Raw genomic sequence first — 27,925 nt, forward strand, 5'->3', positions numbered from 1 at the left:
AACGCAGCCGGGTTTAACGGTGCGCACGCGTCCCTATAGGTTGCCGGTACACAACCGAGACATTGTGGGAATTGGAAGCCATGCTGGAGCTGAGTGTGGTCGAGGAGTCCCGCAGTGACTGGTGTAGCCCCATCGTGCTTGTCAACAAGCCGGATGGGGCTATACGGTTCTGTGTGGTGTATAGACGGGTTAATGTTCTGCGGTCCCTGAGGCAGGCGGGGTTGACGGCCAACCTGAGGAAGTGCGTGATCGGGCGGCGGGAGATCCGGTATCTGGGGTACCACTTGGGTCGGGGGGAGGTGCGGCCACATATTGAAAAGACTGCGGCCATCGCCGCCTCTCCGCGGCCCAAGACGACGAAGGAGGTGAGGGCCTTCCTGGGGCTGGCTGGCTATTACCGGCAGTTCGTGCCGGGATTTTCAGAGCTGGCCAGTCCCTTGACGGACCTCACCCGGAAGGGTGCCCCGGATCCGGTCCAATGGTCGGGCCAGTGCCAGGGGTCGTTCGAAGCCCTTAAGGGAGCTCTTTGTGGAGAAACGGTCCTGTATGACTGTAACAAAGTCCGTTGTACACAGAGGCAGACGCAGCGTTTGAGTTAAGGGAACAGCTTCCCGTTTATTCATTAAGCGAATTGTCAATACTGTTTGGGCTTTCCAGCCTCTGGCGAAAGTCTCTCTCTCGTGTCCGCCGTTCCCAGCTCACCCCGCCTACTGAAATGGCAGAAGCACACACATCTTAAACATTCGCAGACGAGACTTAATTCGCAGCAGGTGTGCAACAAAAGTCTCGCCGACACAACCCCGGCCACGGTCCTGTAGCTCCCTCTACAGGCCGAACGCTGCATGTCCCCCCACATACCCCCGACGGCCGACGACCTACTCCCCCCCCCCTGCACGGGAGAGGAAGTCTGCCACGACCATCTGCGCCCCCGGTCTGTGCACGACGGAAAGGTTGAAGGGCTGCAACGCGAGGTACCACCGGGTGATCCTCGCGTTTACATCCTTCATGCGGTGGAGCCACTGGAGGGGGGCATGGTCGGAGTAGAGGGTGAAGGCGCGACCCAGCAGGTAGTAGCGGAGGGTGCCGACCGCCCACTTGATGGCCAGGCACTCCTTCTCCACGGTGCTGTACCGGCCCTCCCTCTCCGACAGCTTGCGGCTCAGGTACAGCACCGGCCGGTCGGCCCCCTCCACGCGCTGGGTCAGCACTGCTCCCAGCCCTCTATCCGACGCGTCCGTCTGTAGGGAGAAAGGGAGGTTAAAATCAGGCGCATACAGGACCGTTTCTCCACAAAGAGCCCCCTTAAGGGCCTCGAATGACCCCTGGCACTGGCCCGACCATTGGACCGGATCCGGGGCACCCTTCCGGGTGAGGTCCGTCAAGGGACTGGCCAGCTCTGAAAACCCTGGTACGAACTGGCGGTAATATCCCGCCAGCCCCAGGAAGGCCCTCACCTCCTTCTTTGTCTTGGGCCGGGGAGAGGCGGCGATGGCCGCAGTCTTTTCAATCTGCGGTCGCACCTCCCCCCGTCCCAAGTGGTACCCCAGATACCGGATCTCCCTCCGCCCGATCACGCACTTTTTCGGGTTGGCCGTCAGCCCCGCCTGCCTCAGGGACCGCAGAACAGCAGCCACACTCCTCACATGCTGCGGCCAGGTGTCACTGTGAATGACAATGTCATCTAGGTAGGCCGCAGCATAGGCAGCGTGCGGCCGCAGAATACGGTCCATGAGGCGCTGAAAAGTGGCTGGGGCTCCGAACAACCCGAAAGGGAGCACGGTGAACTGGAATAACCCGAGCGGAGTGGAGAATGCCGTTTTCTCCCGGGACACCGGCGAGAGTGGAATCTGCCAGTATCCCTTCGTGCAATCCAATGTCGTGAAGTACCTGGCCGTACCAAGCCGGTCCAAGAGCTCGTCGACCCGGGGCATCGGATATGCATCGAACTTGGAGACCGCATTAACCCGTCTATAATCCACACAGAACCGTATAGCCCCATCTGGCTTGTTGACAAGCACGATGGGGCTACACCAATCAGTGCGGGACTCCTCGACCACACCCAGCTGCAGCATGGCTTCCAACTCCGTGCACACAACGTTTCGTTTGTGCACCGGCAACCTATAGGGACGCGTGCGCACCGTTAAACCCGGCTGCGTTTCTATATGGTGGTCGATGAGCAGAGTCCGACCGGGCAGGGGAGAGAACACGTCAGCGAACTTAAGCTGCAAATCTGCAACGTCCGCGGCCTGGCTAGCAGAGAGATGGTTATCAATATCGACCGGAGTGCTAACTTTCGATTTTGGGACTTCCGGACCGAACTCCTCTCTCTCCGGAATTACCGTAGCCAGAGCAACCGTGACCACGTCGTTCCATTTTTTTAGGAGATTTACGTGATACACCTGCAAGCTATCCCCCCGGTCCGAGCATACTACCTCATAATCCACGTCCCCCATGCGACGTGTGACCACAAACGGCCCTTGCCACTTCGCGAGTAATTTCGTGCTGGAGGTGGGTAACAGTACGAGCACCTTGTCTCCCGGTGTAAACTCTCGTAGGGTAGACCCCCTGTCATACAGGCGTTTCTGACACTCCTGGGCTTGCAGCAAATGCTCACGTGAGATAGCCCCTAGGGCGTGGAGCTTTGTGCGCAAGTCGAGGACGTACTGGATCTCACTCTTACTGTCGCTAGACCCTTCCTCCCAATTTTCTTTAAGCAGGTCTAGGACACCCCGGGGCTTACGCCCGTAGAGTAATTCAAACGGGGAAAACCCGGTGGAAGCTTGGGGAACTTCCCGCACCGCAAACAACAGGGGATCTAGCCATTTATGCCAATTCCGACTATCCTCGTGGACAAACTTCCGGATCATTGACTTCAAGGTCCGATTGAACCGCTCACAAAGGCCGTCAGTGGCCGGGTGGTAAACACTGGTTCGAATCGCCTTGATGTTCAACAAGCCATACAGTTCCTTGAGGGTGCGTGACATAAAATTAGTGCCCTGATCGGTGATAATCTCTTTCGGGATTCCCACGCGGGAGATGACTTGAAACAATGCTTGCGCTACACTCCTGGCAGAGATATTGCGCAGTGGTATTGCCTCGGGGTATCGGGTGGCGTAATCTATCAAGACCAACACAAATCGATAACCCTGTGTGCTCCGTTCAAATGGCCCGATAATATCCATCGCAATGCGGTCGAACGGGTTCTCGACCAATGGTAAGGGCCGCAAGGGGGCCCGTGGAATGGCCGGGGGATTTACTAACTGACATTCCCGACAGGAAGCGCACCACCTACGCACCTCTGCCCGAATCCCCGGCCAATAAAATCGAGCCATTATACGGTGCAGTGTTTTGTCATACCCTAGATGGCCCGCCATGGGGTTGAAATGAGCGGCTGCGGGGAACCAACAACTGGGTTACTTCCTCCTGACTATGTGAGTCACGACTTACTCGATATAACCTACTCGCGAAATAGGGGTGGGCGCGCACCGTGTCTGGCCGTATCAAAGTACCATCAATTGCTATCACTTGGTCAAAGGCTGATCTTAGGGTCTCGTCACGAGACTGCTCGAGGGGGAAGTCGCCTAGCAGCGGATAGTTCGGTGGGGAAGTCTCGGGGTGAGGCGCCCCCGCCGGCTCCGGCTCCCCGGCAGTGTCGCGAGGCGCCGCCTCGGCACAGAGCACATTACACGCCACACACCTCTCTAGCTGTCGTGCACGCATCCCGGTAGCCCTCTTTACCGCTTGAGGAAACCCCTCCCAATCCACACCTAGAATCAGGGGATGCGTGAGGCGTGGGCTAACCGCCGCCTGTACACTATGGTTTTTCCCCTCAAAATGAATTTCGATAGCGACCACCGGATATTCGTGAATGTCCCCATGCACACACCTCACCCGCACCCTCGATGCCTTCAACAATGCCCCCGGCCGAACCAGGCGCTCCTGGATCATGGACTGCATGCAGCCCGAATCCAAGAATGCCTGGTGCGTATCATGTTGTATCCTTACCGGAATACGATACGCCACTCCTGGTCCGGGGGGAGGGCCCGGTATGTCGCCGATGCGGACGACCTGTCCCACGTCCATCGCCCGACACTCGGCCTGCACGTGGCCCGGCCGTCCGCACCGCCAACACACCCCCCCTGTCGCTCGAGGTGCTCCCTGTGGGGCCGGGGTCGGTTCCGGATAGGTGCGCCCCTGCCATCTCGTCCTCGGGGCGGGCGCCGGCCTCTCTCCTTCTGCTCCCCCGGCTCCTCCTGGGCGTTGGCCCCCCCCCCCTTGCCGCGGGGCCGGGGTTGGTCGTTGTGGCCCCCGCGGTGGGAGGGAGAGATGGTCCTCGGCCTGTCCGACGGCGGTCTGGAGGTCCTGGGGGCGGTGGTACTGGACCCAGGCGGCGGTACGGGCCGGGAGTCCCGCGATGAACTGCTCCATTACCACCCGGTTCCCGACCTCCACCGCCGAGTTGTTCTCGGGGTCCAGCCACCGCCATGCGCTGTCCCCCAGCCGCTGGGCGAAGGTGAAGGGCCGGCACCCCTCCTCCAATGTCAGGGCCCGAAACCGGCGCCGGTGTTCCTCCGGTGTCAGGCCCAGGCGGTCCCGAATCGCCCGGGCCAGGGACGTGTAATCCCGTTGGGCGGCCGCCGGCAAACTGTGGGCCGCGAGCTGCGCCTCCCCTGACAGGAGGGGCAGCAGATGGTAGGCCCACTCTCGGACCGGCCACCCCGAGATCCTTGCCGTCCCCTCGAACACCGCGAGGAACGCCTCTGGGTCGTCCAGGTCCCCCATCTTCTGCAGCTGGACCTTGGGGGGACCTGGTGCCGCTCCGGTCCCCGGCGCCGGCCCGCCGGCCCTGGTGAAGTCCTGGAGGAGGGCCCTGTCCGCGACCCTCGCCGCCGTCAGCTCCTCCAGCGTCGCCTGCTGGGTCTGCTGCAGGGCCGTCTGTTGCTCGAGGAGGAGCGTTATCCTCGATATTGCTGCTGTTAGCGTCTCCATCTTCCGCCTTTACTCTGTGTCCCAGGTTGGGCGCCAATTGTAACAAAGTCCGTTGTACACAGAGGCAGACGCAGCGTTTGAGTTAAGGGAACAGCTTCCCGTTTATTCATTAAGCGAATTGTCAATACTGTTTGGGCTTTCCAGCCTCTGGCGAAAGTCTCTCTCTCGTGTCTGCCGTTCCCAGCTCACCTCGCCTACTGAAATGGCAGAAGCACACACATCTTAAACATTCGCCGACGAGACTTAATTCGCAGCAGGTGTGCAACAAAAGTCTCGCCGACACAACCCCGGCCACGGTCCTGTAGCTCCCTCTACAGGCCGAACGCTGCATGTCCCCCCACAATGACCCTGATTTTAACCTCCCTTTCTCCCTACAGACGGACACGTCGGATAGAGGCCTGGGAGCAGTGCTGACCCAGCGGGTGGAGGGGGCTGACCGGCCGGTGCTGTACCTGAGCCGCAAACTATCGGAGAGGGAGGGCCGGTACAGCACGGTGGAGAAGGAGTGCCTGGCCATCAAGTGGGCGGTCGGCGCCCTCCGCTACTACCTGCTGGGTCGCGCTTTCACCCTCTACTCCGACCATGCTCCCCTCCAGTGGCTCCACATTCCCTCACCAACACGCTGCGTCTGCCTCTGTGTATCACGGACATTGTTACAATCAAACAGTAAGACAATGACCCAAAACATACTGCCATAGCATTTAAATTCCTAATTATAAGATTTTAGGCAAAAATACTTAAAACAAACAACAACTGAATATGGCTGCAGTACAGGCCTAGAACAGCATCACCATAGAAGACAGCCAGTGTTTGGTGGGGTCAATGGGTCGCAGACTTCACGCAAAGGATTGTCAACCAAATATTAAACATGAGTGCTTAATTTGGACATTTGATGAATCTGTCCAACCACTTGTGGGTACCCTGAAACATGGGGACTACACGTAAAACTTTTGATTTGTTTGATTTCAAGTCCAAACTTTTGGAGTGTAGAGCCAAAAGAAGAACAAATTCTTCACTGTCCCATTACTTACGCTGGGAACTGTATTTCGAAATCGTGATATTCCAATGATGTACAGTAGGCAGGGGTTTGAAACGAGCACACCAACATCGCAGCGGGGTATACCTCAATGCCACTGCTGCAGCAGACACACTGTGTGAAGTGCTGCCGAAAGCCACCACAAGAGCTATGAAGGATGTTTGAAAAGATAATGGTTTGCCTTATGAGAAAAATGCTTGGCAAAATCAAGTTTATTATAGCAGCTTATGAATTGCAGAGATGAAGAGTGGAAATTGTTTAAATATCAGGTTATTTTAACGAGGACCAAGCAATGGGACCAAGTTCTATCTACTCTCATACCGTCATCACACATTCTCGCGCAGAGAAACAGGGGGAAATGTTTTAGCGCTTTAATAACGTAATGTATTGATTACAGAATGAAGTTATGAATTTTCACGTGAAACAAGAGTAAGGATGTTGAGTTTCAGTGAGATTGAGACTGGATAGAAAAGTAGCCTTATTATTAGTAGCGTTATCATTAAAACCGTCATAATAGGGTGCTTCCACATTTTCAGCAAGGGCAGCCTTCTCTTGTTCACACAATGTAATAATAACAATGATGCATTTATTTTCTATAGCGCTTTTTGAGGGATCGTTTGAAGGGGGAGAGCATGCTGGATAAATTGTCACATTTTTGTTTGTTAATCGGAAACGATTTGAGCTTGTTGTAAGTGGAGCTCAAGCAAGCACACACAGATATTTAATCTTCCCCCACCCATTTGTTGACAATGGCCAGTGCTGGTTTGTACTGTTATTTGATTTTTATTCAACACTGATGTTCTTGATCACATTCCGGTTGATGGGAGAATAACGTTGTGGTTAGTGCGAGTGAAAAGCATGAAATGATCGGGTCTCCGGTAAATGACACAAGGCCTGCTGATTCACCCGAGTGCATCTGTCCGGACCCAATAAACAGCTCTGATCATGAGAGCGTTGCATATATTTGTCAGTGTTTCAATCCCAACTCATCCAAACCAATCTAGGCCAATGCTCACCTCGATACAAAGTGATCGCATATAGGTTTTAGGAGTAGCCTAACCAGTGTGACATCTAGACTACCGAAGTGCAAGTTGCTATGAGTGGGGGAAGGTGAGCAAATTTGGTTTGTTCTCCCACAAATCCCCTCTCCAGTAAATATTGTACTGTTGTTTCTTTGATCTTTATTCCACACCCTCTGTTTACCATTCAGATTGAATTGCACAGTTTAAACAGAAGTTCTCTCTATTTCCTCTCTTTACCTAAGCAGGCCCCAGACAGCTGCTAATCATGCAGCAGCATCAGTAGCAGCACATGCCAGCATATGACCGAGCATAGATTTGTTAGCAAATGTGGGCTGATGTCATCTTCTGCTGTCCTTTATAGGTTGTTACCATTAAGCGTCACAATAGGCTTTACCAATCCACGCGCACTTTATTGGAAAGCTGATATCTAATCAATGACAAATGAGACTAAATCAGCTGGAAGTTTATGCAGTCGATCTGTCAGACAATTCAAACAGTCACCATGCGTTCAACATTTGTGCCGGATGCTGCGCGCCGCAACATTGCATCTACCGCCAGTTGCTGCGTTGCGCAACTCTGACTCTCCTGCCGGATGCTGCGTGGCGCAGCATTTTTGATTTGTCGTATTTTTCATGAGGCGTGCAGCATATAATGCACTGTCATTGGTTCAAATACACATGAGATGGGTCTTGATTTTTTTTAAACGTGAGCACCCAAATGTCGTGTGATTCGCCGAAAATCACGTCAATCAATCAGACATGCACGTGCGTTTATTGTAGATTTGTTTTGGAGAGCGGCGAGATGGCTACGGCAGAGGAGAATTTTGACAGCGAGGGCAGTGACATAGAGTTGGGAGAGAATGAGGAGTTTGAGAGGGAGGAGGAGGTAGAGGATGATTATCTACCGGATGATCCTTTGGATAGAGCACAGGAGTGGGATTTGTGGACAGAAGGAGAGGAGGAGGATTCCAGGAAAGACTGGAAAACCGAGGGTTACCAGCCGCGCAATGCGAAGCAGTTCACCCGCAAACCGGGGGTGAAGCAGCCAATCCCCGTGGATGCTATCCCCCTGGATTTCTTTTCGCGTATTTTTAACGATGAGCTTTGGGACATGTTGGTGACAGAAACGAATCGGTACGCTGAAGAGACGCACGGTCAGACCCCCACCAACTCCAAGTGGAACCCTGTCTCCAAAACGGAGATGAAGACATTTGTCGGGCTGTGTTTCACATTAGGTATTTTGAAGCTGCCAGCACGCAGGGATTACTGGAGGCAGACCAAATGGTTGTACCAGACCCACGTCCCCAAGGCCATGGCAAGGGACCGCTTCGACATGATCTGGAGGTAATGATTTGTGTTTTGTTTTCTTGCGCTCTCTTCCGAGTTCCGTTCTCTTACTAATCCATATAAATAAATACAACGATGGCAATACATGTTTGGCTTAAACTCATCAATCTTATCATATGCATTTTCAGATATCTCCATCTCCAAGAACATGGACCCTGCCGTGGACAAATCGGACAGGCTCTGGAAGCTCCGGGGGTTCATGGACCTCCTCCTGGTTAGATTCCAGGCACTCTATGAGGTCAATGGCTTCGTGACCGTGGATGAGTCCATGGTGAAGTTCAAGGGACGCCTGGGCTTCCGGCAGTACCTCCCCAAGAAGCCGGTGAAGTGGGGAATAAAGGTGTGGGTCATGGCGGAGAGCAATACAGGCTATGTCACCAATTTTCAGGTGTACACGGGGGCCATTCAGGGTAAGACTGAGAAAGACCTGGCTCACCGGATAGTCTCAGACCTGGCGACACACTTATTTCGGGTCCAACCTGTCCGTATACATGGACAACTTTTACATCGGTGTGAAGTTGATGGTGGACCTCAAGACCAGGGGGGTGCAAGCTTGTGGAACGGTGCGTGCCAACAGGAAGGACCTCCCCAAGAACAAGGACCTCACAAAACAGGCTGGCTTGAACAGGCATGAGTTCAAGGTGGCGCAGCGGGATGACTTGACCTTCTGCATCTGGCAGGACACCAAGGCAGTGATGGTCCTCTCCAACTACCATGACCCGACAGCTTATGGGTCAGTGAGGAGGAAGGCCAATGGTCAACGCCAGATGGAAGTTCGGGTGCCAGCATGCCTTGCTGACTATCAGCAACATATGAAGGGGGTAGACCTTCTGGACCAGATGGTGGGCTACTACCAGATCCAACATCGGTCTACAAAGTGGTGGAGGAGGCTGTTCTTTTACTTTGCTACGGTGGCGTGCTACAATGCCTTTGTGGCTGCCAGGTCTGCAGGAGGAGCCGAGTGGAAGTACAGGAGGGGGGGCTACAAGGACTGGCTGGAGGATCTGACCATGGAGCTGATCGTCCCTGTCACTGCAAGAAGTGCTCCCCAGGTGCTCCCCACCTGCCCAAGTGGAGCTTCTGCTGAGCATGACCTGGTCCAGATCAACACTAAGAGGAAGACCTGTAGGGAGTGTTCTCTGAAGCACCACGGCACCAACGTGCATCCTGGGTCAACTCTGATGGGGTGCAGGCAGTGTGACCTTCCTCTGCACCGCGAGTGCTTCATGCACCACGTCCTTCGATTCAGGATATAGTGAAGCTACCACCAAGCTCCCTCCCCACTCCTTTCCCACCTCTCTCTCATACCAAGGTGCCTTGGTCTGTGTGTTGGCATGTTTAAAATGTTTAAAATGTTATTTGTTATATAAATAAATCAAATAAAATATATTTTTTCTTCCCCATCTGATTTTGAGGATTTTTAGAAAAATGTGTTGGTATGTTAGTGCTAAGGGAGCATGTTTTAATACAACCTGTGATTCTTACCTTTAAAATGCAATTTATTTCATGTTTCTATGTGCTACAGAGGCTTAGATATTAAGGTTTTGGTAGATGTTGACAACTCTTAGTATTTTTTCGGAAAACCCTCAGGAGATAAGGACATTTATCCTCGAATACCATAGGTTTTTCAGAGCCGTTTTTAGCAGGCGTTTTAGGAGTAAATGGGTTAATTATAATAACCAGGCACGTCAGAAAGGGGAGTGTGGCCGCAGTTCTCTAAAATATGTAACACAGTTTAAACAGAAGTTCTCTCTATTTCCTCTCTTTACCTAAGCAGGCCCCAGACAGCTGCTACTCATGCAGCAGCAGCAGCACATGCATATGACCGAACATAGACTTCAAGCATAGACACAAGAGGGTTAATGGCTACTTGATAAGACCAGGCTGTCAACAAATGCTTCATTATATGGCCAATCTGGGATTCAAACAACAAGAAAGGGGCAGCTTTTCTAACCCCCTCATGTTGAATAAACACCTTGGCATGGCAGTCATAATGTGCAGAAAATGCACTTGCCATCCTCTACACTCAATCACCTTCTGCAGTACATATTCAAACCCCAGGAATAAAACATGAGTCACATGTTCAGAAATACACACCCATTACCGTAGCCTGCATGCTTTTCATTTGCCATACCGGGTTGGCTGGAACTATATTGATTTTATCCTCTTTATCCCCTTTGTACAGAGTAAAAGCAAATTTTCCTCCACATCTACAGTATATTTGGCATGTTAGCAACAGCATCATTCCATCTGACAAAGCCTGGATTGCTACAGTAGCATAGTGTTTTAATATGAATTAATTAACAGTGTGGTTGGTCTATGGCCAACTAGCCATGTCATTCACTGTGCCACCCAATGTATTTCACCTGTGTTTGTGTCTCGACAGCACTGATGAGTATGATTGATAAGTGCATGTGAATGCTGTAAAGATTGTTCCATCAACAAGCTTTTTCTCTGGTTACGCAGTTAGATATCATCCTGCATCTGAGTCCGGTTAGGGATAAACTTTAGTGCGTAAAACGAACACCATGATAATGAATTGTGTGACATTCCATAAATATACAGTGCCCTGCGTAAGTAATGGGACAGTGAAGCATGTTTTCTTCTTTTAGCTCTATACTCCAAAAGTTTGGATTTGAAATCAAACAATTACTATGCGGTTAAAGTAGAGATTCTCAGCTTTTATTTCATGGTATTTGTGTACTGTGGGGGGACATGCAGCGTTCGGCCTGTAGAGGGAGCTACAGGACCGTGGCCGGGGTTGTGTCGGCGAGGCTTCGTTGCACACCTGTTGCAAATAAAGTCTCGTTGGCGAGTGCTTAACATGTGTGTGCTTCTGCCATTTCAGTAGGTGAGCTGGGAACGACGAGTGGAGAGAGAGAGAGAGAGAGAGAGAGAGAGAGAGAGAGAGAGAGAGAGAGAGAGAGAGAGAGAGAGAGAGAGAGAGAGAGAGAGAGAGAGAGAGAGAACCTTTTGACGAGGCTGGAAAGCCAACTAAGAGTTATTACGAAAGACTTTATGAATAAACGGGAGCAATCCCTGATCCATATACTGCGTCTGCCTCTGTGTACTAACGGACCTTGCTATCCCTGAAAAACTCCCTAGTTACTATGGCAGTGTGTTTTGGGTCATTGTGCTGCTGTATGATGAAGCGCCGTCCAATGAGTTTGGAGGCATTTGCTTGTACTTGGGCTTGAAGTGTCAGCAGTTACATTATCAACGAAGGCAAGTGAGCCAGTTCCAATGGAAGCCGTACATGCCCAAGCCATAACACCCCCTCCACCATATATCACAGATGAGGTAGTATGCTGTGGATACTGGGCAGTTTCTTTTTTTCTCCAAACGTTTCTCTTGCCATCACTCTAGTACATGTTAATCTATGTCTTATCTGTCCACAAGACCTTTTTTCCAGAACTCGGCAGGCTCCTTCAGGTACTTTTCAGTAAACCGTAACCTTGCCATCCTGTTTTTGTGGCTAACTATTGCACCTTGCAGTGTAGCCTCCGTAGTTCTGCTGGTGTCGTCTTCTGCAGATGGTAGACTCTGTCACATGCACGCCTACCTCCTGGAGAGTGTTCCTGATCTGCGGGATAGTTGTTTTGGTTGTTTTCTTAAACATGGTGAGCAGTCTTTGGTCATCCACTGTCGAAGTTCCTTGGCCTACCAGGCTGTTTGCGATTTCTAAGTTCACCAGTGCTTTCTTTCATTTTAATGTTGTTCCAAACTGCTGATTTTGGTAGGTTTAAGGTTTTGGCTATGTTTCTGATTGATTTTTCTCAGATATTTCAGCCTCATAATGGCTTCCCTGACTTTCATTGACGTCTCTTTGGTCCTCATGTTGACAGACACCAATAACAGACTCCAAAGGCAAACACAAAGCCTAGAATCAAGACTAGACATTGAGCGTTCTCTTATGACTGCACAAATGATGTGATAGAACACACCAGAAACACCTGTCAAGCCACTTTTGGGTATCTTGAAATAGGGGGACTATGCATAAAAAGTGTTGTTATTTCTGAATGGTGAAACCAATATGTACACAAATACCATCACATAAAAGCTGAGATTCTTCACTGTACCTATAGCAATTGTTTGATTTCAAATCCAAACTTTTGGAGTGTAGAGCCAAAAGAAGAAAACATGCTTCACTGTCCCATTGCTTACGCAGGGCAATGTTATTACAAGGGATTGCCAATAGCCATTTGATTGGGCCAAACCACAAATGAAATTACATTGCGACTGTAATAGTGTCACATGTAGCTGTAAATACCAGTCATAAAGTCCTGGAAACATGAATTGGTGCTGCTTGAAAATGACCAGCTGGGTGTTTTCATCACTAAGTTTAAAAGGAGAGTTCTCAACAAGCTCCAGTGAAGTTCTCATATCAACTGCTTTGGGTAAGGAGAAGAAAGCAGGCCTCAGAGTCCCCTTGTTCAGCTCTTGTTCGTCCTGCCTATGATTGTGTGATCTGTCTGAGCTTGTGAAGTCCAACCATACCTATCGTCTTAAAATCATGGGGGCATTGGTTAAGCAAAGCACTGACGCATCAGTCTGACTCTTACTAACCAGCGGGTCGGGGGACAGTCATGGCATCTCTAATTTGGGCCGGTGGACAGCTATGGTGGCTCTAATTTGGTTTGTTGACGGTTCAAAAACTTGTTTGCTAACCTCTGAGCTGGTGCAAGTCCTCCCTCTGCAGCCCCAACCCACTGTGTGCCTTTAGCTTGGGACAACTCACCTTGTCGCTGACAAATCGGGAATGTTTTATCAGCTGTGGTTGGTGAGCAGTCAGTTCTCACTGTAACAAGTTCGTGACACAGAGGCGGAGTCGAGGGGGTGTGGTCTGGGAAAATCCCGTTTATTTGATAAAATGTTCGTAATCTTTCCATAAAGTTCGTAAAAACCCAAACACTCGGCGACTTTCCAGTCGCCCTCCTCTCCCCTCGAACGCCGAGGCACACACATCTTAAACCATCTAGTCAGCGAGGCTTCATTTGCAACAGGTGTGCAACGGAGCCTCGCCGACGTCACCCTGGCCACGGTCCTGTAGCTCCCTCTACAGGCCGAACGCTGCAGGTCACCCCACATACCCCGGGGACACAACGGCCGACAACCTACTCCCCCCCCCCTGCACGGGAGAGGAAGTCTGCCACGACCATCTGCGCCCCCGGTCTGTGCACGACCGAAAAGTTGAAGGGCTGCAACGCGAGATACCACCGGGTGATCCTCGCGTTCACATCCTTCATGCGGTGGAGCCACTGGAGGGGAGCATGGTCGGAGTAGAGGGTGAAAGCGCGACCCAGCAGATAGTAGCGGAGGGCGCCGACCGCCCACTTGATGGCCAGGCACTCCTTCTCCGCCGTGCTGTACCGGCCCTCCCTCTCCGATAGTTTGCGGCTCAGGTACAGCACCGGCCGGTCAGCCCCCTCCACCCGCTGGGTCAGCACTGCTCCCAGGCCTCTATCCGACGCGTCCGTCTGTAGGGAGAAAGGGAGGTTAAAATCAGGGTCATACAGGACCGTTTCTCCACAAAGAGCTCCCTTAAGGGCCTCGAACAACCCCTGGCACTGGCCCGACCATTGGACCGGATCCGGGGCACCCTTCCGGGTGAGGTCCGTCAAGGGACTGGCCAGCTCTGAAAACCCTGGCACGAACTGCCGGTAATAGCCAGCCAGCCCCAGGAAGGCCCTCACCTCCTTCTTCGTCTTGGGCCGCGGAGAGGCGGAGATGGCCGCAGTCTTTTCAATCTGCGGCCGCACCTCCCCCCGACCCAAGTGGTACCCCAGATACCGGATCTCCCTCCGCCCGATCATCGGGTTGGCCGTCAGCCTGCAAGCTATCCCCCCGGTCCGAGCGTACTACCTCGTAATCCACGTCCCCCATGCGACGTGTGACCACAAACGGCCCTTGCCACTTCGCTAGTAATTTCGTGCTGGAGGTGGGTAACAGTACGAGCACCTTATCTCCCGGTGTAAATTCTCGTAGGGTAGTTCCCCTGTCGTACAGTCGCTTTTAACGCTCCTGGGCTTGCAGCAAATGCTCGCGTGAGATAACCCCTAGGGCGTGGAGCTTTGTGCGCAAGTCCAGGACGTATTGAATATCATTCTTACTGTCGCTAGACCCTTCCTCCCAATTTTCTTTAAGAAGGTCTAGGACACCCCGGGGCTTACGCCCGTAGAGTAATTCAAACGGGGAAAACCCGGTGGAAGCTTGGGGGACTTCCCGTACCGCAAACAACAGGGGATCTAGCCATTTATGCCAATTCCGACTATCCTCGTGTACAAACTTCCGGATCATTGACTTCAAGGTCCGATTGAACCTCTCACAAAGGCTATCAGTAGCCGGGTGGTAGACACTGGTTCGAACCGCCTTGATGTTCAACAAGCCATACAGTTCTTTTAGGGTGCGTGACATAAAATTAGTGCCCTGATCGGTGAGAATCTCTTTCGGGATTCCCACGCGGGAGATTACTTGAAACAATGCCTGCGCTACACTCCTGGCAGAGATATTGCGCAGCGGTATTGGGTTGCGTAATCTATCAAGACCAACACAAATCGATATCCCTGTGTACACCGATCAAATGGCCCGATAATATCCATGGCTATGCGGTCGAATGGGTTCTCGACCAATGGTAAGGGGGCCAGTGGAATGGCTGGGGGATTTACCAACTGACATTCGCGACAAGAAGCGCACCACCTACGCACCTCTGCCCGAATTCCCGGCCAATAAAATCGAGCCATTATACGGTTTAGTGTCTTATCATACCCTAAATGACCCGCCATGGGGTTGAAATGAGCCGCCTGGATAACCATTTCCCGGCGGCTACGGGGAACCAACAACTGGGTTACTTCCTCCTGACTATGTGAGTCACGACTTACTCGGTACAACCTGTCGCTGATAATCGCGAAATAGGGGTACTGACACGCGTACTGTGTCCGGCCGTACCAAAGTACCATCAATCGCTATCACTTGGTCATAGGCCGATCGTAGGGTCTCGTCACGAGACTGCTCGAGGGGGAAGTCACCTAGCAGCGGATAGTTCGGTGGGGAAATCTCGGGTTGAGACCCCCCCCCCGCCGGCTCCGGCTCCTCGGCAGTGTCGCGAGGCGCTGCCTCAGCACAGAGCACATTACACGCCTCACACCTCCCTCTCTGTCGTGCACGCACCCCGGTAGCCCTCTTTACCGCTTGAGGAAACCCATCCCAATCTACACCCAGAATAAGGGGATGCGTGAGGCGCGGGCTAACCGCCGCCTAAACACTATGCTTTTTCCCTTCAAAATGAATTTCGATAGCGACCACAGGGTATTCGTGAATGTCCCCATGCACACACTTCATCAACACCCTCGATGCCTTTAACAATGCCCCCGGCCGAACCAGGCGCTCCTGGATCATGGACTGCATGCAGCCCGAATCCAAGAACGCCTGGTGCGTATCATGTTGTATCCTTACCGGAACACGATACGCCACTCCTGGTCCGGGGGGAGGGCCCGGTATGTCGCCGATGCGGACGACCTGGGTAGGAGAGCTGCTTTAAATGCCCTTGTGTGATTGAATATACGCTACAAACTAATGAGAAAACAGACCACAAATCGATTCTGTCTGTGAGAAAACACGCGAGAAGGGGAAGCGGTGGTGTGCATTGGATGTACCGACATACTCGTATTAAAAAAAAACAAGCACCGCTTTTGGCTTAGCTAACCTAACTGCTCAGCTAACCTGGAGTTTCTCATGGTTAAGTGTAGACCTTTTTATCTGCCCAGAGAGTTCACGTCCACTGTTATCACGGCAGCCGATATCCCCCCGGATGCTAATGCGAAGATTGCCATGAAAGAACTGCATACTGCCATTAGCAAACAACAGACTCTGCATCCCGAGGCAGCCTTCATTGTCGCGGGTGACTTCAACCACTCCAATTTAAAGACTGTACTGCCCAAATTCCACCAAAATGTCTCATGCCCCACCAGAGGAGACAGTACATTGGACCATGTATATACCAGCATGGCTGATTCTTACAAAGCCTTTCCCCTCCCCCACCTAGGTCAATCTGATCACCTCTCATTGTTCCTACTGCCCAAGTACTCAGCACTCATCAAACGGGTGAAACCTACAGTGAGGACAGTCAAGGTCTGGCCAGAGGGAGCTGACTCAGCGCTCCAGCAGCGTTTTGGAAACACTGACTGGGGTGTGTTTGCCACACAGGCCACCCATGACTCCCACACAGACATTGACTCATATGCCTCCTCTGTTTTGGACTACATCAATTCCAACATCAGTAGTGTCACCACACTCAAACGGATCACCACTTTCCCTAATCAGAAGCCATGGATGAACAGTGAGGTCCGACTCCTGCTGAAGGCACGCGACATTGCCTTCAGATCAGGGGATGCTCGGGCCTATATCTCATCCAGGGCTAACCTGCAGAGGGGCATCAAAAAGGCCAAGCACAACCACAAGCTGAGGATCGAGGATCACTTCAAGAACAACTCTGACCCCCGACGCATGTGGCAAGGCATCCAGGCCATCACTGACTACAAACCCACTAACACCTCACCCCTCTCCATCGACGCCTCCTTGCCTGATGAGCTGAACCACTTCTATGGCCGCTTTGACAGGGACAACAAGGAGGTGGCCATCAAGGCTGTGCTCCCTGCAGATCACCAGCCCCTCACTCTATCTCCCACCGACGTGTGTGCGGCACTGAGCAGGACTAATGCACGCAAGGCTGCTGGTCCTGATGGCGTCCTCAGGGCCTGTGCTGTGCAGCTGACTGAGGTTTGGACTGACATATTCAACCTGTCCCTAGCCCAAGCAGCTGTCCCCGCGTGCTTCAAAACCACCTCCATCGTGCCGGTGCCAAAACACTCCACTGCAACGAGCCTAAATGACTTCCGCCCAGTTGCACTCACGCCCATCATCATGAAGTGCTTCGAGAGGCTGGTCTTAGCTAAACTCAAGACCTGTTTACCACCCACACTGGACCCCTTCCAATTCGCCTACAGGCAGAACAGGAGTACAGAGGATGCCATCTCAACGGCACTTCACTCCGTCCTGTCCCACCTCGACAATAGCAACACTTATGTGAGAATGCTGTTCATTGACTTCAGTTCAGCTTTCAACACCATCATCCCCTCCAAACTGATCTCCAAACTCAGTCAACTGGGCATCAACTCCTCCCTCTGCAACTGGATTCTGGACTTCCTAACCAACAGGCCGCAGTCTGTTAGGCTACACAACCACACCTCCTCAACCCTCACCCTGAACACCGGCGTTCCACAAGGCTGTGTGCTGAGCCCCCTCCTTTACTCCCTCTTCACCTACGACTGCACACCTGTACATGGCTCAAACACCATTGTTAAGTTTGCAGACGACACAACGGTGATTGGTCTCATCAGCAAAAACGATGAGTCGGCCTACAGGGAGGAGGTCCAGCACCTAACAGTGTGGTGCAACGACAACAACCTGGCTCTCAACACCAGGAAGACCAAAGAGCTCATTGTGGACTTCAGGAAGTCAAAAGCTGGCACACACACCCCCATCCTCATCAACGGGACAGAGGTGGAGCGAGTCACCAGCTTAAAGTTTCTGGGTGTCCACATCTCTGAGGATCTCTCCTGGACCCTCAACACCTCTACCCTGATCAAGAAGGCTCACCAGCGTCTCTTCTTCCTGAGGAGACTAAAGAAGGTCCATCTGTCTCCTCAGATCCTGGTGAACTTCTACCGCTGCACCATCGAGAGCATCCTCACCAACTGTGTCACAGTATGGTATGGCAACTGCTCTGCATCTGACCGGAAAGCACTGCAGAGGGTGGTGAAAACTGCCCAACGCATCACCGGTTCCTCACTCCCCTCCATTGAGGCTGTCCAGGGCAAACGATGCTTGCGTAAGGCAGGCAGCATCGTCAAGGACATTTCTCACCCCAATCATAGACTGTTCATCCCACTCCCCTCCGGGAGGCACTACAGGTCTCTCCGCACCCGAACCAGCAGGTTCAGAGGTAGCTTCTTCCCTGCGGCTGTCACCCTACTGAACTCCAATTCTGCACCTAGGTGACAACCTACCTACCCCTGCACCCCCCCCCCCCCCCCACTGCTCTTCCTCCATACCACTGCTCTTCTGTCTATACTGTTCATAATGCACATATCCTTATATTTTTCTTTTAATACTACTGTTAATACACTGCACATACAGTGGGGGAAATAATTATTTGATCCCCTGCTGATTTTGTTAGTTTGTCCGATTACAAAGAAATGAGCGGTCTATAATTTTTATGGTACTTTTATTTTAACAAATAGACACAGAATATCAACAAAAAAAGTCCAGAAAAACATATTATATAAAGTTATAAATTAATTTGCATTTGATCGAAGGAAATAAGTATTTGATCCCCAAGCAAAACATGACTTAGTACTTGGTGGAGAAACCCTTGTTGGCAAGCACAGAAGTCAGACGTTTCTTGTAGTTGGTCACCAGGTTTGCACACATCTCAGGAGGGATTTTGGTCCACTCCTCTTTACAGATCCTCTCCAAATCCTGAAGGTTTCAAGGCTTTTGCTTGGCAACTCGAAGCTTCAGCTCCCTCCACACATTTTCTATAGGATTAAGGTCTGGAGACTAGCTAGGCCACTCCATGACCTTAGTGTGCTTCTTCTTGAGCCACTCCTTTGTTGCCTTGGCCGTATGTTTTGTGTCATTGTCATGCTGGAAGACCCATCCACGACCCATCCTCAGTGCTCTGGCTGAGGGAAGGAGGTTCTCATCCAAGATCTTACGGTACATGGCCCCGTCCATTGGCCCCTCAATGCAGTGAAGTCGTCCTGTACCCTTAGCAGAGAAACAACCCCAAAGCATAATGTTTCCACCTCCGTGTTTGACGGTGGGGATGGTGTTCTTGGGATTGTAGCATTCAGCATTTCTCTCCCTCCAAACACGAAGAGTCGAATTTATGCCAAAGAGTTAAATTTTGGTCTCATCTGACCACATCACCTTCTCCCAAGCCTTCTCTGAATCATTTAAGTGTTCATTGGCAAACTTCAGATGGGCCTGTACATGTGCCTTCTTGAGCAGGGGGACCTTGCGGGTACTGCAGGATTTCAATCCGTTACGGTGTAGTGTGTTACCAATGGTTTTCTTGGTGACTGTGGTCCCAGCTGCCTTGAGATCATTACCAAGCTCCTCCTGTGTAGTTCTGGGCTGATCCCTCACCCTTCTCATGATCATCCTTACCCCACGAGGCGAGATCTTGCATGGAGCTCCAGGCCGAGGGCGATTGATGGTTATTTTGTATTTCTTCCATTTTCTAATAATTGCACCAACAGTTGTCTCCTTCTCACCAAGCTTCTTGCTGATGGTCTTGTAGCCCATTCCAGCCTTGTGCAGGTCTACAACTCTTACCCTGATGTCCTTTGAATGTTCTTTGGTCTTGCCCATGGTGGTGGAGAGGTTGGAATGGAAGAGATTGATTCTATTGACAGGTGTCTTTTATACCCATAACAAGCAGAGATTAGTACTACTTTTCCTAAAGTGACAGGAGTAATCTGTGTGCCTCATGGGCATATAACCGGTCTGTATGAGCCAGAATTCTTGCTGGTTTGTAGGGGATCAAATACTTATTTCCTTCGATCAAATGCAAATTAATTTATAACTTTATATAATGTGTTTTTTCTGGACTTCTTTGTTGATATTCTGTCTCTATTTGTTCAAATAAAAGTACCATAAAAATTATAGACCGCTCATTTCTTTGTAATCGGGCAAACTAACAAAATCAGCAGGGGATCAAATAATTATTTCCCCCACTGTATTTGATTCAGAGAGTATGATAAGATACAAATGTTCACAGATACGGTTTGGGTCAATTCCAAGTCAATGTAGTCAACACAAAAATGAAATACAAGATTTGAAAAGTTCCATTCATGTTTAATGAGGATTTTGAGTTTGAATTGGAATATCCATTCACTTCCTGAATTGTCTGAACTGAAATGTAACTAACTCCAATCCTGGTAATCACTGGTCATTGAAGTCAGACCAGATAAATTAAAGTCAACCATGCTAGATTCAGGATGACTGGCTGAGTTGGCGTTTTGAGGATTTGACTATGGGCTAAGGGAAAGCATGAAGTACAATTCAAGCTTGTTATAACATGTAACAATAGTAGGTAGGGGTATATTCCAAGCGAAAGAAAAAAAAAAGTATACTTAAGTTTATTGAAAATAGATTAAAGGAGTAATTAATATGCTTAAAATATATGAATGTTTTTCTATACTTACTTAAAGTACACTAAAGTTGTACCGACTTTGTACTTTTGTTTACTTATTCAAAATATATTTTAATTTCATGCCCTTAAATTTTAACTTTAGTATACTAACAAAAAGTATACTAGAATTGAATGTATTTTAAATTGTACTTTAGTATACTTACAAAAAGTATACTTGAATGTCCGTAAATGTGCACTTAAGTATACTTATGTAAATATATATATATTATATAAAATGTGAAATGTGCACTTCAGTATACTTAAATATATATATATATTATTTTTTATAAATAAAATAGTGCACTTGTATTTCAAACATTCGTAATCCCATACTTATCGACAATAATTTTTTTCATTTTGACAAATGAGAGAGTCCCTGAGTGTTAGGTTCAACTTTAATGCAGAAGCACCTCTAATGGGATCAATTAGAAACTCAGTTTTGTCAGTGCATTTATCATATCAACTCGTGGATGTCCCATAACTTAGTGCAATTAAACAAAGATAAGACGGAGGTCTTTATCATCGGAACAAAGGTCGAACGAGAGAAACTATGCACTAGCTTAAAGTCTCTAGCACAAAACACCAAGCCCCTCGCAAAAAATCTTGGAATACTTCTAGACCCTGATTTGAATCACACATCAGTAATATCACTAAAAATGCTTTTTATCACCTTAGAAATCTTGCCAAAGTGCAACCATTTCTCTCCCAGGCAGATACTGAGAGACTTATGCATGCATTTATCACTAACAGGTTAGATTACTGCAATGCTCTCTTCTCTGGTCAACCTAAAAAAACTATAAACAAGCTACAGATCATTCAGAATGCAGCAGCATTCTGACCAAGACCAGACAAAGAACACACATCTCTCCTGTCTTAAAGTCTCTTCATTGGCTGCCTGTCAGTTTTAGAATTGATTTCAAGATCCTTTTACTGGTATTCAAATCACTAAATGGTCTAGCGCCTGAATACCTGTCAGATATGCTTTCAGTTTACAGTCCATCGAGACCTCTCAGGTCCTCTGACACTGGTCTTTTATTCATACCCGGGGCGAGGACAAAGAAATACGGGGAGGCAGCTTTTAGAGTCTATGGTCCTCGCCTCTGGAATAACCTACCTCATGAGCTTAGGGTGTCACAATCCATAAACACTTTTAAAGAAACCTCAAGACACACCTTTTTATCTTAGCTTTCTCTTAACCCATTTGCACTTCTATTTTTGTTTTCTTTTTATTTACCATAATTTACTCTTAATCCATTATTATTTATATTTCTATTCTATATGTATGTATACATGTATGTATGTATGCTTGAATGCTGTTAAGCACCTTGTATTGCAATTTTGGATGAAAGGCGCTATATAAATAAAGCTTGATTGATTGAAGTAAATATCTTGGTCATCTTGGGTCATGAGTAAACCATCTCAGCAACAGCTTTGAACAAAAACATTTGTAGAATATCCTGAAATAATCCCAATAAAAAATATGAAATGTATGTATTGGTATGTTTAAAATATAATGTTAATGTACTTTCTGTGTATTTCATGTCATTTACATATTACCCAGCATTCCTGTCTCAAATGTAAGTTTTTGCGCACAACGACACTTACAGATTGGTTATTTATTGGATTCAATGCTCATTTTGAGATTGGATTATGTATTAACAGTGCTACCCTTCAGTAACCATAACTGCAAATAATTAGTACCATAATTATCCAAGATGAGGTATGCCATTCAGCCCTATATACACTCACCGGCCACTTTATTAGGTATACCTTGCTAGTACCGGGTTGGACCCACTTTTGCCTTCAGAACTGCCTTAATTCTTTGTGGCATAGATTCAACAAGGTGCTGGAAACATTCCTCAGAGATTTTGGTCCATATTGACATGATAGTATCATTGCTGCAGATTTGTCGGCTGCACATCCATGATGCGAATCTCCCGTTCCACCACATCCCAAAGGTGCTCTATTGGATTGAGATCTGGTGACTGTGGAGGCCATTGGAGTACAGTGAACTCATGGTCAACTCAAGATTATGTTCTAAGTCTATTGAAAGTACATCTCAGATAATCTTATTATAAGTATACTTAAATATGAATTAAGAGGGGTCAATTTAACATATTTCAAGTATACTTAATATGCTAAAAAAAACACAATTTACAATTTGAGTATATTAAATACAACTTAAGCTGGGTCATTTTAGTATCCTTTAGTAAGTATACTAGAAATATAATACTTAAGTATACTTAAAGTATATATTTATTTTGCTTGCGTAGTGTGTTGTCTAGGCTGTAACAAAAGCCTCCCTCTCTGTATGTAATGTATGCTATTGCCCTTCACTGACTTGTGAAAAGTGGGACACAGTAGGAGACTGGTGGGGGTGCAGAACTGACTGGGACAATATAGGACCAGGGTATCTCAGGATGGAGGAAAAAGAAAACAGTGTCTGAGAGATGCGCCATTTAAATGGAGTGTGTGTGTGTGTATTCTTAGTGGGGTTTCAGTCTGGTGTAGGGGCCAGCGAAGGGAAAATGGAAGTAAGAGGGAAAAGTAAGCCATAAGATGGGAGTTCTGAGAAGAAGATATGGTAAATTTAAAGACAATATAAGGGTTTGTAATCCCACACCTAGGGAAGAGGTCACAGGAAAACAGATGGTCCTAGAACATTTGGAGAAGGCAGTAAAGAGGGGTAAGGTCAGATTGAGGGGTTTGCTAGAGGTGAAGAAAACAAAGGATCAAAGTGGGAGGAAACAGGATAGAGTAATTAAAAGTTAGGGTAATTAAGTAATAAACAAAATCATAAACAGTCAGAACAAAAGGCTTTTGAAAACAGCCTGGGCGTCAGCAAGGCCTGATCAGACAAATGGACGCCAGCCAGGTGGGCTGCGCACACCTTGATGACGAAATGTAGATCTTGAATGTTATTAGTGTATGTAGACAGGAATCAGAAATACGTTGAATAGAGGGCGTTAACCTGTGCCAAGTCTATAAAGACAGGTGACTGAGGAGATAACGGGGTCAGCTTTGCAAACCTGAACGGCTACATATTCTGCGTGAATAAAGTCTTTGAATGAATCAACAGCTCTGGTTAACGGTATTTTATTTCAAAGTTTTATAACTTAAATTCTACGACAAAGAGAGACTGGGACATCAATAAACAGAAGCGACAGGAGCAAGAGAGAGTGAGACGCATTTTTAGATGTGCTTTGCCCTCTCAGCTGGTGTGCTTTCTACTGTGGTTTCAGACAGCCCTTTGGCACACCTCCTCTCTCCACACAGACCAGAGGACTCAGCACCACTCACACTCCCCTGTCTCTCTGTATGGAAACTCTGAACAGTTTTCCATTGGACAATCTTCCTGAGCACAGTATTGGAGAGGGAAGTCTTGGGTACAACCTGACGGTGATGCCCTGTGGCAACAGGCAGTATGTCACATAGTATGGGGCTGGTGTGTCTTATACGCAGCTGTATTTTTACTAAGATCAAGTTCTTATAGACCGTATCTCTTTAACATATACCCACCAACATGAGGAATTTGTAGAGAGGCAGTCAACAATCACCAACTTTGACCTCACAGGCAGGAGTGGAACCACTTTTTTCGTATACAGTATGGAAGGTGTGGTTGGTCACAGGATACACATTTGAATGTTTATAATTCAAAACATTCATAACCAGGCCATAATGTGTGTGAGGCAGAGTTGTCATTGATTTGTAGGCTTGGAACACTAATTGGCAAAATTACTTTCAGGTAATCTAAATCAAGCTTGTGTTTGTCATGTGGTCAATGCATTCCCATCAGATTGCTCTTTTCAAGACAGGAAGAGACATTTTTAGAGATGTTTAATCCTATCTGGGCCAGAGATGTGGAGGGTTTTGCGCCACACCAACTGATTAATGAGTTGGTTATGTCACAGGCATGAAAGTAAGAATTACCCCTGCACCCACAATTCATCTCAATCAATAACTTAACAGAAAACAGCAGCCATCAAACACCGGGCTTGCATGCCAGTATGGAAATCATTAATGTCCGACACAGGCCTACACCGTGCTCATGCTGGAACCAAACTTTCCTAGGAGTCCCATAATTGACGTTATTGCTTGTTTTGATTATACACACGTACTGTAGATACCATAGAGGATACAAACATAGGAGTTGGGGGGAGAAACAGGAGTTTGAGAATATTTGTGGTTTTTGGTTTGACGTTGCAGTCACCCACTACCTCCAAACTCATCTCTCACAACCAGCCCCCCTCGCTCCCTCTCTGGGGATTCCTGTTCTTTAACAGCGCATTTCTCAGCACTAACTGTCTGCAATGACAGCATGTTAACCACAGTCTGGGGGGAGCGTAATCATTTGTGCCACATGAACAGCCTCTGTAGAGGAAAATATTTGGCCAGAAGACCGTCCTCTATATTTACAGATAATGAGTTGGTTCTAAGTACAGTCGCTCTAATGACAGCCATACACTCCCTCGATTAAACATTATACATTTTGAGGGAAGTGACCTCTAGCCAAATAAAGCAGTGAACATGCCAATCATAAAGAAAATCAATGTTCAATGCATTTCAAAACCAATTTCATTCAAGACTGGTGGTTCACAAGTGTTGTATATAAGTGCACGAGTGAGTGTTTATGTGTGAAGGGCTGATGCTGACCTGTTTTCCGATCACTCTTTTTCAATACAGCGTTTAGTGGGGATTCAGGCACTGGAGGAGCACTGAAAGCAGGTGGAGAAAAAGACTAAATACGTACTGAAAATGAAAGAGCGTTGCATTTTCCATAGTTGTGGATGAATAGTGCCTGCTTTCTAAACACTACAATATTGTTTGACTGATCAGACGGCTAACTAAAGATTTATAATAGTTCCCAATTAATATGGAAACAATAGAGTACAAGGGGGTTTGGGGCACAGAGCCTGCTGTGCCTGCTGGGTGCCAGTCGGGTACCCGACATCTGCATGAGAGGGAGAAAAGAGGCCTCTCTGTGCTTTTTTTTGTGCCATTTTATGAGCCCACACACCCAATTACATACAGTGCCTTTGGAAAGTTTTCAGACCCCTTCACTTTTTCCACATTTTGTTGTGTTATAGACTCAATTTAAAATTGATGAAATATTTTTTTTTGCCATCAATCCCCCCCACACAATACCCCATAATGACAAAGCAAAAACACGTTTTTAGAAATGTTTGCACATTGATTATTTTTTTAAATACAGAAATACCTCAAGCACATAAGTATTCAGACCCTTTCCTATGACACTCTTAACATTTGCTGAAAAATTAAAAAATGTCTTCAAGCTGAATTGAGTCCATCTGAGTGCAAGGATAATACTTAATGTGATTTATTTTGTTTTTATAGTCTCTGGTTTGCATAGGAATCAACTACACACTGTGTAGATTAGGATGTCACTACCAACTCAGCAAATTTCATAATTTTCTTTTGATCCTGACAAACTCCCCAGTCCCTGCCGGTGACAAACATACCCATAACTTGATGTAGCTACCACTATTCTTCACACAAGGGATGGTGTGGAAACTGCATTGCATGTGCTGGATTTGCACAAAACTTTGTAGTAAAACCAAACAAACTTTTTGGCCACTTGGTTATAGTTTTGTAGAGTGACTGAGATGATGTTGTCCCATCGACTGTAAGTCTCCCCAGGCCTCAGGGTAGCATTCCTGAGCAGTTTTGTTCCTCTCCATTTGCTCAGCTTGTAATGACAACCTGATCCACACAGTATGTAATTGATTCCTTTACAAATCAGAGACCCTATAACAACAAAGATATGAATTCCAAAATTACAGAAACTATTATCCTTGCATTAAGATGGACACAATTCAACTTATTGAGTGATTTGTTGATGACATTTTTGACACTTATGTAAATTAGGTATTTCTGTATTGCAATTTTAATGAATTTGGAGAAATTTCTAAAAACATGTTTTCGCTTTGTCATCAGTATTGTGTGTGGATTGATGATAAAATAAATTAATTTAAATTGAGTCTATAACACAACAAAATGTGGAAAAAGTGAAGGGGTCTGAATACTTTCCGAAGGCACTATACATCTGTGGGGGGACATGCAGCGTTCGGCCTGTAGAGGGAGCTACAGGACCGTGGCCGGGGTTGTGTCGGCGAGACTTTTGTTGCACACCTGCTGCGAATTAAGTCTCGCCGGCGAATGTTTAAGATGTGTGTGCTTCTGCCATTTCAGTGGAGAGGTGAGCTGGGAACGGCGAGAGAGAGAGAGAAAGAACACGAACACGAACACGAACACGAACGAACCTACCGACCTACGAACCTTGGGACGAGGCTGGAAAGCCCCTTAAGAGGTTCACTAAAGACTTTATGAATAAACAGGAGCAATCCCTAATCCCTACACTGCGTCTGCCTCTGTGTATCATCGGACATTGTTACAACATCTAATAGTGCAAATACACCTAATGTGCCTGTTTATTTGTGTGGATCCTTGAGCTCTCCTCCAGAATCAGAAAACCATGCATGCCACTGAGTTAACTGTACATTATAGTATAGTGTTTTTTCTCTAAATTTATTCACAAATACTGACCTGAGATTCTCTCCCAACTGGCTATTGTTGACTTTTATAAAAAGCTGAACACTGATCCAACTATTACTTTACAAAACAATGTTTTTTTCTTTTTTGGATACAGCTAGACAGAGTGGTTGGATTTCTAAAACAGAATTTCCTTCACTGCCAACATCCTATTCGTCCAGTTATGTATAAAATCCATAAACGGATGCTGGATCCACAGGGATGTTGTATTGTGGCCCAAACTAACTTGTTATTATGAAGTTTGTTGATATTTTTTATTTAACCTTATGTTCAATCTATTCCAGTGTATATAAGAGATGTATATAAGAGACTACTGATTTCATTGAAAAGATTTCTGATTTGACTGATTTACCAGATGACGCGTTATTGTTAACCTTGGATATTACAAGTCTTTATACCAACATATCCCATAAAGGAGGCCTTAAAGCCTTACACTTCTATTTACAAAACAGGAACACTACTGCTACTCCCCCCAATAAATGTATTGTTGATTTGGCTTCCCATGTCCTTAAATACAACTACAGTGCCTTGCGTAAGTAATGGGACAGTGAAGCATTTTTTCTTTGTTTTGCTCTACACTCCAAAAGTTTGGATTTTAAGGTTAAAGTAGAGATTCTCAGCTTTTATTTGATGGTTTTTGTGTACATATTGGTTTCACCATTCAGACATAACAACACTTTGTATGCATAATCCCCCTATTTCAGGA

This window comes from Argentina silus (genome assembly GCF_951799395.1).
Source record: "Argentina silus genome assembly, chromosome: Y".
In the NCBI taxonomy this organism is placed as follows: Eukaryota; Metazoa; Chordata; class Actinopteri; order Argentiniformes; family Argentinidae; genus Argentina; species Argentina silus.